Source organism: Mustela nigripes, chromosome 12 (assembly GCF_022355385.1).
Source record: "Mustela nigripes isolate SB6536 chromosome 12, MUSNIG.SB6536, whole genome shotgun sequence".
NCBI classification, from domain to species: domain Eukaryota; kingdom Metazoa; phylum Chordata; class Mammalia; order Carnivora; family Mustelidae; genus Mustela; species Mustela nigripes.
In genome coordinates this window covers 20,301,346-20,314,058 of record NC_081568.1, presented here as the reverse complement: position 1 = coordinate 20,314,058, position 12,713 = coordinate 20,301,346, and the positions used below count along the sequence as shown (strand labels likewise).

Below are 12,713 nucleotides of genomic sequence, written 5' to 3'. Positions count from 1 at the left end.
TTGAGGAATCTCCACACTGTTCTCCAAAGAGGCTGCACCAACTTGCATTCCCACCAACAGTGTAAGAGGGTTTCCCTTTCTCCACATCCCCTCCAACACATGCTGTTTCCTGTCTTGCTAATTTTGACCATTCTAACTGGTGTAAGGTGGTATCTCAATGTGGTTTTAATTTGAATCTCCCTGATGGCTAGTGATGATGAACTTTTTTCTCATGTGTCTGATAGTCATTTCTATGTTTTCTTTGGAGAAGTGTCTGTTCATATCTTCTGCCCATTTTTTTATATGATTGTCTGTTTTGTGTGTGTTGAGTTTGAGGAGTTCTTTATAGATCCTGGATATCAAACTTTTGTCTGTACTTTCATTTGCAAATATTTTCTCCCATTCTGTGGGTTGCCTCTTTGTTTTGTTGACTGTTTCCTTTGCTGTCCAAAAGTTCATTTTTGCTTTTGTTTCCTTTGCCTTTGGAGACATATCTTGAAAGAAATTGCTGTGGCTGATATCGAAGAAGTTACTGCCTATATTCTCCTCTAGGATTCTGACGGATTCTGTCTCATGTTGAGATCTTTTATCCATTTTGAGTTTATTTTTGTGTATGGTGTAAGAGAATGGTCGAGTTTCATTCTTCTACATATAGCTGCCCAGTTTTCCCAGCACCATTTATTGAAGAGACTGTCTTTTTTCCACTGTATATTTTTTCCTGTTTTGTCAAAGATTATTTGCCCATAGAGTTGAGGGTCCATATCTGGGCTCTCTACTCTGTTCCACTGGTCTGTGTGTCTGTTTTTATGCCAGTACCATGCTGTCTTGTTGATCACAGCTTTGTAGTAAAGCTTGAAATCAGGTAACGTGATGCCGCCAGTTTTATTTTTGTTTTTCAATATTTTCTTAGCAATTCGGGGTCTCTTCAATTCCTAACAAATTTTAGGATTATTTGCTCCAGCTCTTTGAAAAATACCGGTGGAATTTTTATCAGAATGGCATTAAAAGTATAGATTGCTCTAGGCAGTATAGACATCTTAACAATGTTTATTCTTCCGATCCAAGAGCATGGAATGGTCTTCCATCTTTTTGTGTCTTCTTCAATTTCTTTCATGAGTGTTCTGTAGTTCCTCAAGTACAGATCCTTTCCCTCTTTGGTTAGGTTTATTCCCAGGTATCTTATGGTTCTTGGTGCTATAGTAAATGGAATCGATTCTCTAATTTCCCTATCTGTATTTTCATTGTTAGTGTATAAGAAAGCCACTGATTTCTGTACATTGACTTTATATCCTGCCATGTTGCTGAATTGTTGTATGAGTTCTAGTAGTTTGGGGGTGGAGTCTTTTGGCTTTTCCATATAAAGAATCATGTCATCTGTGAAGAGCGAGAGTTTGACTTCTTCATTGCCAATTTGGATACCTTTTATTTCTTTTTGTTGTCTGATTGCTGTTGCTAGGACTTCTAATACTATGTTGAACAAGAGTGGTGAGAGTGGGCATCCTTGTCATATTTCTGATCTCAACAGGATGGCTGCAAGCTTTTTCCCATTGAGGATGATATTTGCTGTGGGTCTTTCATAGATAGATATTATGAAGTTCAGGAATGTTCCTCTATCCCTATACTTTGAAGCATTTTAATCAGGAACGGATGTTGGATTTTGTCAAATGCTTTTTCTGCATCAGTTGAGAGGACCATGTGGTTATTCTCTCTTCTCTTATTGATTTGTGTTCTATCACATTGATTGATTTGCAAATGTTGAACCATCCTTGTAGCCCAAGAATGAATCCTACCTGGTCATGGTGGATAATCTTTTCAGTGTGCTGTTGGATCCTGTTTGCTAGGATATTGTTGAGAATCTTAGCATCCATATTCATCAGTGATATTGGTCTGAAATTCTCCTTTTTGGTAGGGTCTTTGCCTGGTTTGGGGATCAAGGTAATACTGGCTTCATAGAAAGAGTATGGAAATTTTCCTTCTGCTTCAATTTTTTGAAACAGCTTCAGGAGAATAGGTGTTATTTCTTCTTTGAAAGTTTGGTAGAATTCCCCAGGGAATCCATCAGGTCCTCGACTCTTGTTTTTGGGGAGGTTTTTGATCACTGCTTCAATCTCATTACTAGATAATGAGATTCATTAATTTCTATTCAGACTCTTAATTTCTTCCTGGTTCAATTTTGGGAGTTTATAGTTTTCCAGGAATGCATCCATTTCATCTAGGTTTAGAAGTGGCTGTTTTTGAGAGTGTTCGGCAGGCTGCAGAAAACTTAAGATCCCCCTCCCCCCCTCACACACACCATATAAACTCCAAATTTCTTAGTCTAAATCTGGAACTAAATTCAGGGATATTCTATGACAGTGGAGAAACAAAGTTTGACTCTGCTACTCGGAATTTGGCATGGTAGGTTGTCTCATTAGAACATACACTGGTGAACCCAAGCCTGGTTTTAATATACACAGTCCAAATAAATAAATATGATAGAAATTCCTGACATCAGTAAGAACAATCTTCCTCAATAACTTTCAATTCATGTCAAAAAATAAAAATTGGGATTTATATGACAACCCAGGCTACGTAGAAAAGACTACCCATAGTTCTGAAAGACCAATCCAGGGGCCAGGCCCTTTGTATTCCTTCCTATCCCTTCCTACGAATTAGGGTGGCGGTGAGGGGAGGATAATAAAAGCACACGTGTATATAGGTGCTACACTTTATGTTGGAGGAAAGAAGTTTAAATATTTAGAAAGATGGAATTATTGGATCAAATTTTGGGGGGTTCAAATAACGTTTAGCTATGATTTTTGAAATAAAGTAGAAAAGAGTCTCATTACAAAAGGTTTTATAGAGGGGCACCTGGGTGGCTCAGTGGGTTGAGCCACTGCCTTTGGCTCAGGTCATGATCGCAGGGTCCTAGGATTGAGCCCCACATCAGGCTCTCTGCCTGGTGGGGAGTCTGTGTCCCCCTCTCTCTGCCTGCTGCTCTGCCTACTTGTGATCTCTCTCTCTGTCAAATAAATAAAATCTTAAAAAAAAAAAAAGGTTTTATACATACTTTCAGTGAGAGGAAATTTCAATATTCATGGAAATCATCCAGGCAAGTCTGTCTGTAATATAATCACTTTTGGTGGTTATGTGGTCATATATGTGGTTTCCTTAGAAATAAACAGATTAGCAGTCTAACTTATTAAATTGTACCTCCCTTTAAAAGTCTGTCAATTCCAGAGTATCATAGGGGAAAGGAGGGAAAAATGAAACAAGACGAAAACAGAGAGGAAGAGAAACCATGAGACTCTTAATCTCAGGAAACAAACTGAGGGTTGCTAGTGTGGAGGAGGGGTGGGAGGGTTGGGTTGGCTGGTGAAGGACATTGGAGAGGGTATGTGCTATGGAGAGGGCTGTGAATTATGTAAGACTGGTGAATTACAGACCTGCACCCCTGAAACAAATAATACATTGTGTTAATTAAAAAAAAAAAAAGTCAGTCAATTCAAGGCCAGTAGGTAAAAGTTATAATGAAATGAAAAGGTAGAGAATTATGATTTCCTCCTCCAACCATCTTCCATATTTGAGTCAAATCAGACATGCAAAGTTGTAGAAAGAAATATATTAGATTCTATTATCTGTCCATGTACTTTCTTTTTTTTTAATATTTAAATTTTTTTTTATTTATCTATTTTCAGCATAACAGTATCATTATTTTTTCACCACACCCAGTGCTCCATGCAATCCGTGCCCTCTATAATACCCACCACCTGGTCCATGTACTTTCTGTTCCTTTCTAGTATAGCTTCTCCCATCTGTCTTTCCCTTTGAGAAGTCTATACAGGCTTGGCCAGTGACATATTAATAGGAGCGATATTTTTCCATTTCTAAGTAAAAGGTTTAAAAGGCATTTGTGATAATGGCTCTTTTCTCCCTAAAAATGACGTGTTTCTAAATTGGCTGTTTCCTTAAGATACATCCCAAAATGAAAAAACAGGTGAAATAGAGTCGCAGTTAACAGGCAATATGAAAAAACACCACATTTTTGTTGTGCATATTTCTTAGATTTTGGATTTATGTGTCAATGAACTGTAACTTAGTAAAGGTTGATGCATTCAGACAGGGACCCAGGTATACTCGAAAACAGGGTGAACAGCAACAACTCAAATAATGTTGATGGGTATATTTCTTACAGTCTTATCTAAAAGGATTTCTGGCTAGATCACTTAAATATATACTGGTGGTGCCTGCGTGGCTCAGTCAGTTAAGTGACTTTTAATTTCAGCTCAGTACACGATCTCAGGGTCATGGGATCAAGCCCCACATCAGGCTTTCTGCTGGGCAGGGAGTCTTCTGGGGAGTCTCTCTCCCTCTCTCTCTGCCTCCCCCACTGCTTGACAGCATGCACGTGCTCTCTCTTGCTCTCTAAATTAAATGAAATAAACAAACAAGCAAATAAATAAATACTGAGGAAAGCAAAGCTCAGAACTTTCTAAAAATTTTATATACTAGCTCTAAATTGCCATTAATTCCTGGAAACTCATATCACTGCAGCCATAACTAAAATAGAGATATTGAATTTTTTTTTAATTTTTAATTTTTTATAAACATGTATTTTTATCCCCAGGGGTACAGGTCTGTGAATCAGTACTCACCAAAGCACATACCCTCCCCAATGTCCATAACCCCACCCCCTCTTCTCCCAAACCCCCTCCCCCCAGAAACCCTCAGTTTGTTTTGTAGAGATATTGAATTTTGATGAATAACCACATTTGACTTCAGTTACATACATGGTTACCCCCCCAAAACCCAAAGCCCATACTATGATTATTTCTCCAGCTTCTGAGTATAAAAAAGAATATTTGGGGTCAGAAATTTTCAGGATTTGCTCCTTTTTCTTGATTTAGCCCAGAAGTCAGGAAAGCTAAGAAAATAACCCATTTAGGAAGTGACTTAGCTCTTAGCTCTTATATGAAGAATAGGGGCTTTTGAAATGAGAAGGTAGGAGAGTATCATTCAAACACAGAAGCAGTATGGGAAGTAAAAAGGTAACTTCTAGAGAACGAAGTAAGGTCACACTACTAGAAGAGATAATGGAATGGGGGGAGCACGTGCCCATTATCATTAAGACTATGGCTTTATGCTAAGAGCTGTAAATATGATTAAACACATTTTCTTTTTTCTTTATTTTTATTTTTTTTAAGATTTTCTTTATTTATTTGAGAGAGAGGAGAGAGAGTGAGCATGAGGGGAGAGAGGTTAGCGGGAGAAGCAGACTCCCTGCTGAGCAGGGAGCCAGATGTGGGACTCGAATCCCGGGACTCCAGGACCATGACCTGAGCCGAAGGCATTCACTCAACCAACTGAGCCACCCAGGCGCCCCCGATTAAACATATTTTAGCCATGTGATTAGACTTTCCTGTTGTAGTGGTCATTTGTTTGGATGTTCAGAATGTGGCAGCAGGGTCCAAATAAAGGAAATGGCTAGACACATTTCTATACTGAGGCCCAATTCCAATTCCTAGACAACTGCGGGAGCATACGTGAGGAATGATGTGGGGTAGAGAAAAGTGGACAGAGACTTATCAAAGTACATTATGAAAACCAGAGAGACTTAGAGGTAGATTGGTTCAAAAAGGTAAGAGCAAAGGAGGTAAAAGCTAAAACTTGGATTGCTGCATAGAACACTCGATTATCTTACACACACACACACACACACACACACACACACTCTTCTGTTCTTCCTCCTCAGATTTGTTATCATGATTACAGCTCTATTTTTTCCCCACACCTTATAAGTCATTCTTATAATTCTCTAAATGTAACATCAGTCTCATTGGTTGAAATTTTTTAACTTCCACTTTTATTTTTTTCAATTTTAAACATCTTGTTGAATATAAGTAATGGAGGAAATCTCAAAGGTACAGGTTGCTAGGTTCTCACAAAAAGAATTGTAACCCTATAACAAACACCTCCTCACAAAAAATTAACTAAAACCCAGAAGCCTCATGGGGCCACGTTTCATTCACAACCCACTGCTTCAAGAGTTAACTGTTATTCTGACTTCTAGATTACCTTTGGTGTTTTTCAAATTTACATACGCTGCAAAAAAGGCAGTGTACTGAGTTTTAATTTTGTTTTTCATGGTGTCTGTTTAACATTGTTTGTAACTTTTAAATTTAATATGGGTAAGTCAAGTAATTCCATCCTACATTTTGGTTCGTTCCTCTGGTGGACATTTTCTTTCTTTGAACGCAGACTAGATATAAGAAAAATAAAAGATATGTTCTAAATGCAAAGTTGAACATGTAAGAAAGAGAAATTTCAAGATTGGGGCACCTGGGTGGCTCAGTGGGTTAAAGCCTCTGCCTTCGGCTCAGGTCATGATCCCGGGGTTCTGGGATGGAGCCACGCATCGGGCTCTCTGCTCGGTGGGGAGCCTGCTTCCTCCTCTCTCTCTCTGCCTGCCTCTCTGCCTCTCTGTGATTTCTGTCAAATAAATAAAATCTTTAAAAAAAAAAGATAAGTTATATGTGTTTTCATAATGTTTGAACACTTGATTGCTGGTTTTTGGAATATAATTCTAATTTGTTTTTAGTAAGGTTGCTAATATCTAATGGCAATCCATGATCATATTCACTTTATTTTTACTTATCACTACAAAGAATTTATTACAATATCAAAGAAAAATTTTAATATTTATTGCTTTGCCAGTAGCTATTCTAAATTCTTTCATGAGTGATTTCCTCAGGATCAGACAACTAAGTGCTCAGGTTAGAATTCCAGCATGAAAGGATGGCTTCAGCCACCCCTACACTCTTAGTGCGAGAATCTGAAATCATCTTAAACAGAAGACTTGATACAGAACCAATGAGTGCACTATTCCCAGTAGTTCAGAAAGTAGATCTAGGTAGATTTTTATATTCTATTCTTGAACATTAGAAGGGAGAGTATCTCTAAACTGTTTTAGCTAATCCATTCTCCTGTATACTTCTAATTGAATCTTAAACCCATTTCCAATATTTATCATGCTGTTTAATAGGAAACTGTTTAACCAATATGAAACATTTTAGTCCAATATGCTAATGAGACAGTGCTGATTGTTGAATAAAATATGGCTAACTGAAAAATATTTAATAGCCCAATCCACAACATGCCTCTTTTTCTACCTCCAAATATGCTTTCTTTCTTTTTTAAAGATTTTTATTTATTTATTTGACAGAGAGAGAGAGAGAGATCACAAGTAGGCAGAGAGACAGGCAGAGAGACAGGGAAACAGGCTCCCTGCCAAGCAGAGAGCCGGATGTGGGGCTCAATCCCAGGACCTTGAGATCATGACCTGAGCCAAAGGCAGAGGCTTAACCCACTGAGCCACCCAGGTGCCCCTCAAATATGCTTTCTTGGTAGAATTTGTTATCTAATCACACTTACAATTAAACTTAAAGTAACTGACATATACATAATAAACCTTTCACACTGAATATACCAAATTGTATGAAACATATCTTCCAAAAAGGACTGTTATCAATGAGAATAAAGTATATTCAATGTCATCACAATGTAAAGTATGCTTTTAATGTAATCATCCATTTTATTAAAAAAATTTCACTAAGATCTTAGCAAGCCTACACCTCCAATAAAACACAGGAAAATTATATTTAAACTATTTAAAAAAAATATTCTTTGGCTGTCATACCTACCAGTAGAATTTCATGCACATTAGAGAAGTGAGATTTAATTATGACTGTTTTAGACTGCAAAAAGCTCATCGCTTGTAAAGAGAAAATTGATGAATAGAATACGTTATTATTAAATTTTAGATTATAAGTATATATTGATTTTGAAATGTAGGTTTTGGCAATTTTATCAGAACCCATCAAAACTTTAAAACAATATTTTGAGAAAGTATTACTCTGGGGGAATAATGACAATATCTATAATGTTCATTTATTCTTAGTTTTAGTAGAAGTACCACTCAGTAATTTCAAGAAGTGAAAATGCTATATCTCCATCACTCTTTTTTTTTTTTTTTTTTTTTTTTTTTAGCTGAAGCTCATTGCTCTTGAATTTTCCTGCCAAGGATCATTATTGTAGCCATGCATTTAAATCTTACCTTGCCTACCTGGCCTGAGGCCAGCAATAAGTACAGGTCATACCTTAGGAGATAATGTGAAATGCAATTCCTTAAAACAAAGGAAAAAACAATTTTTAAAATTAAAGGATAGTACTTAAAAAGTAAAAAGATATGGTCAATGTTGAAAATGTCTGCTTTGAGCGCTTTTATGATAAAGACATTTCTTGGGCCCCTTGTGTCTATAGAGATCCCTTGGTCCCTCTGATAGTTTCAAATCTAAGATGTTACTCCTGGAGTCTAACTTTCCTCCTATCTTATGTCATAAGTTTGATCATTACGTAGCATGTATGTTCTACATCTTCTACCTTGCCCACTTTTTCCAACCTTGTCTTATTCACTACCCTTTAGTCCTATGTTCCAGCTCAGTGGCTGCTTGCTATCCTATCAGCAAACTAAACCCTTTCCCACTTTGAGATTTTTCACCAACTCTTATGGCTGCTTGAAGGTACTTTTCTCTCTTGTCTTCACATGACTGAAATCTTCTTACTCTTCACTGTTCAGTTTAAATGTCACCTTCCTACGGAGGCCGTCAGTGAATAACATATCTCATTGGGTTCCCTCATTGCCAAAACCTAAAGGCTCCTTCACACTCTTTTATTTTCTATCATTACAGCCTGTTTACATAATCGTGTGTATTGCATCTTTCCACCACAAGTTGTGCTTTTATACAGGTATACAAACATATATAAGCAAAAATTTGCTTATTTGCTGCCTATGCCCTAATTCCCTAATTTGCCTTACTTTATATACTCTGTATAGTTCAGTGTTTTATTTTATCAATGGTAAACATGAAACCTGCCCCAGAGAATGCAAATGGTATTTTGCGATAATTTATTATAGTGATCCTTAATCTGTATCCATTCTAGGAAACTAAAGTTTCTTTTATTTATGTTATAGTAGGCTTTTTTAAAAAGGGATTTTATTTATATACTTGACAGACAGAGATCACAAGTAGGCAGAGAGGCAGGCAGAGGTGAGGGTGGGGGGGAAGCAGGCTCTCCACTGAGCAGAGAGCCTAATGTGGGACTCAATCCAAGGACCCTGAGATGATGACCTGAGCCAAAGGCCGAAGCTCAACCCACTGAGCTACCCAGGCACCCCGTTATAGTCGGCTTAAAAGTAAAACATAGCCAGACTAAGCATTAGTTACTAGAAAATAGAGACTCTGGAAAGAACAACTAAATATAAGCATTCCCTAACCAGACAGGTAAACCTTCATCAGTTCTACTCTAGCATTCTCTCCACCACATCCTTATTCCTATTTCCCATTACTCCAACCTTGTTTACTTGCTATTCCTTGAATAAAGATGGCATCTTCCAGTGTTTGCTTAAATACTATATTCCCTTTACCCACAATGATGCCGCCATTTTTTCCCTCTAGGTTATTTCTTATTTTCCTGAAGTGCTACTATTTTCATTATTCTTCATTTCAGAAGTAAGTATTCATTCATCATTCTCATAACCCTCTATGATTCACCTCTCTTTTAGTCTTAATCTCAGCTGGAAAATTTGACAATGAATCAAGGGACAACAACAAAAAGCCTAGAAATTATCCTTAATGATTATTCTCTCAACATACATGTTCAATCAAATTTTTCAATATCTACCTATTTATTTTATCCACATTTCAACCATTTCACTCTATTCAATTAATATTTCCATGTTCATGTTGTATTGCAACCCACAGGGTTACCACAATATACAAAAGGGTTTCCTTTTTTCTTTTCCTCTCACCTTGGCTCCCTCAAAATATCTCACAAAAGATGCTGGCTTTAACAAAATATGAATGTGACACTGTCATCCCTTGAAACAAACCTCCGCAGGGCTCCCTATTTTCTTCTAGGTCAAATCCCATCTCTCTGATTTGACAGACGGAACCTCCTAGGTTTGTTTTTGGCAGAACTTCCCCCTGTCTTCTCCCTCTATTTCATTTGTCCATTTCCATACCCTGATAATTCCAACTGGCTGATATTTTCAACTTTCATGTTGTTTCTTCAGCTTGGGAGTCCTTCCCCCATTCTCTTCCCGCCTTAACTCTCTTACTTTATGATATTTCAGAGTACATGTCCTAACTTAACCTCAGCCATCCCCAATTCTCCTGGTAGGTAGTTCTTCATATACTTCAATGCCACCATGCAAGCATGTGTGTGGTGTGTGTGTATGTACACACACACATATGTAGTGTACATGTGTCCATGAAAAAAAAAACAACACGAATTGCATTGTAATCTCACATTTGCTGTTTTGTTTTATGACCTTATGTAACATTGAGCAAGATAAATCTCTGTGCCTCAATTTCTCTTCTGAGATCTCAGAATGAGAATCAAACCTAAATTAAGGGACTGTTATAAAGATATAACAACCCATGTTTGACTCAAGGAAAGCATCTGCTAAATGCTTCATGCTTATTTTGTTGTGATTATTGTTTGTATCATGAACATCTGTCTCTTTGTCCATTTCTCCCCGCCAGCTATCAACTCCTTGAAGACAGAATTCGGAGTTTATTTATTTTGATGTCAGCATAGTGTACAACAATGGCAAACACATATACTTATTCAAACCCTTCTTTACTTAAGGAATGAGAGAATAAACAAATTGAGTATTTTGAAAATATAAAAACTTTCCTACTAGTATAGGAGGTTTTATTTATATATGCTTTTAGTGTTGCATATACTTAATCAGGTATTATATATTAAAAAGCATCTAGATATCACCTATGCATTTTAATAGCAACCTCTGCAAACTGCCTCAATTAAAAAACAAACAAAAAAAACCCCAAACCAAAAAGTGGTTATTGGAGAATGGCAGGCAATGAAACCTGAAAATGATGCTTACAAACCAGCTTTGGCATTAACTGTAGCTTATTTCTATTCTACCCCAAACTTCAGTTATTTTCCTGTGATATGAGCTCTGTGATCCAAAAGGAATTTATTTTTCAAACTTTGAAATACTTAAGGATAACATTGAGTTGATGATGAGGAGGAAGAGTGAACATTAAGAGATCACACTGCATTTTGTTATTACTCATGGAAATGGATAATTTCTTATTTGCATATGGTTTTGCTGAGATCTGCAAATGGCAAAGTAGTAGTGACTGTTTGACAAATTGGCCAATCTAGAGTATTTTTTTAAAAAACTCATGTGTATAGTCTAATAATCTTACACTAGTTATGCCTTGGAATTTTTCAATATGTAATTATATGTGTGAATGAAAGAATTGGTATAGAGGAAAGAAAATATCTGTGTGTGGGGGGAAGTTAACCACAAAACACATAATTTTAGGAATTGCATATAAAGCAGTAAAACCAAATGTTTCCAGAAAACAAACAAAAATCATCAAGATTGATCATTATGCTTACTTAAGTCTTTTCATTTGACATAATAGTATTTTTGACATCATATAGTCAATAATTTTAACTAAAATGCAGTTTATTTGTTTGCTTAATCTTTTCTAAGGCCTATACTGGAGATATTTATTTACTAAATAATTTTAAAATCTCTCTTTTTGTTTACTGTCATTCCATATTGCCCTATTCAATAAGTTTGTACTTTATGCAACTCCAGAATTTTCTTCCATATTTAAGAATAAGGCAAATATATGCAAATTATATTTGTGTGTGTATATATACATAAATACACACACACACACACACACACAACACCTTGAATAATAAGTCTGTAAAACTGACCTTTGTACCTTTGTAGTCCCCATTCATTTATAAGTGGAATATTAATCTAAGTTGGAAAAAAAGGCCTTTGTTCTTCACACTCAAAATATAGTGATACTTTTTGAAAATTGTTAAGGAAAGATAAGATAATGGTTTTGTTTTCCTGAGTATGATAGAAGGAAGATAAAGGAAGTCAATTCATGGTATCTGGAAATTTGTCATAATAACTTTGGATCTAAAGATCTTTGCTGGACTATGAGGAAAATTGCAAAGGAAAAGGTAATGATTAAAAGAATGTCCTGAGAACAGCTAATCAGAAGAGGATAACTAAGATATTTCAATTACTGATTCTTTTAAGTGATATTTATTGTGTCAACAAGACCAAAATATGCTCATAGGAATCTGTGTGGTGAAGAGAGAAAATATCACTGGCGGTATGCCAGTGAAGAAACAGTTTGGGTGGCTATATCAGTGATGAATATGGATTCATCAGTGTAGTTGTCTGAGAGTGATCGCATGATTTTGGGTATATAAGAAACCTGTGAGTCATTTTTATGGAGTTTATATGTGTGTGTGTGTGTGTGTGTATGTGTGTATGTATATATATATATATATATATATTTTATATATATATAAAATATCATCCTTTTTTTCATTTCCCCATATATATAATGTATATATTATATATATATATATATAATATATTTCCATCCTCAGTTCCACTCTGATTAATGTTGATTTGCTCTTTCATTAACTTCTATGATTTATTAGTTGTATATCTTTGGAGTATTAAGTACAAAGTAAGCATTTGGGGAAATGAAAAAAAAGGATGATATTTCAACAAGCTTACAGTCTGATGAGAAATAAAAATGAGTTGACAGGTTTGACATGCATTATAAATGTGAAATATTAACTTAGGCCTGTTTTTATTTTCTCCTATTTTATTTTGACCA

At 36.1% G+C, this 12,713-nt stretch overlaps 1 pseudogene; it reads left to right on the top strand.

The window, feature by feature from the left end:
- The window catches only part of LOC132027479 (AP-5 complex subunit mu-1-like), a 102,133-nt pseudogene that overhangs the window by 31,774 nt on the left and 57,646 nt on the right, over positions 1 to 12,713 (top strand).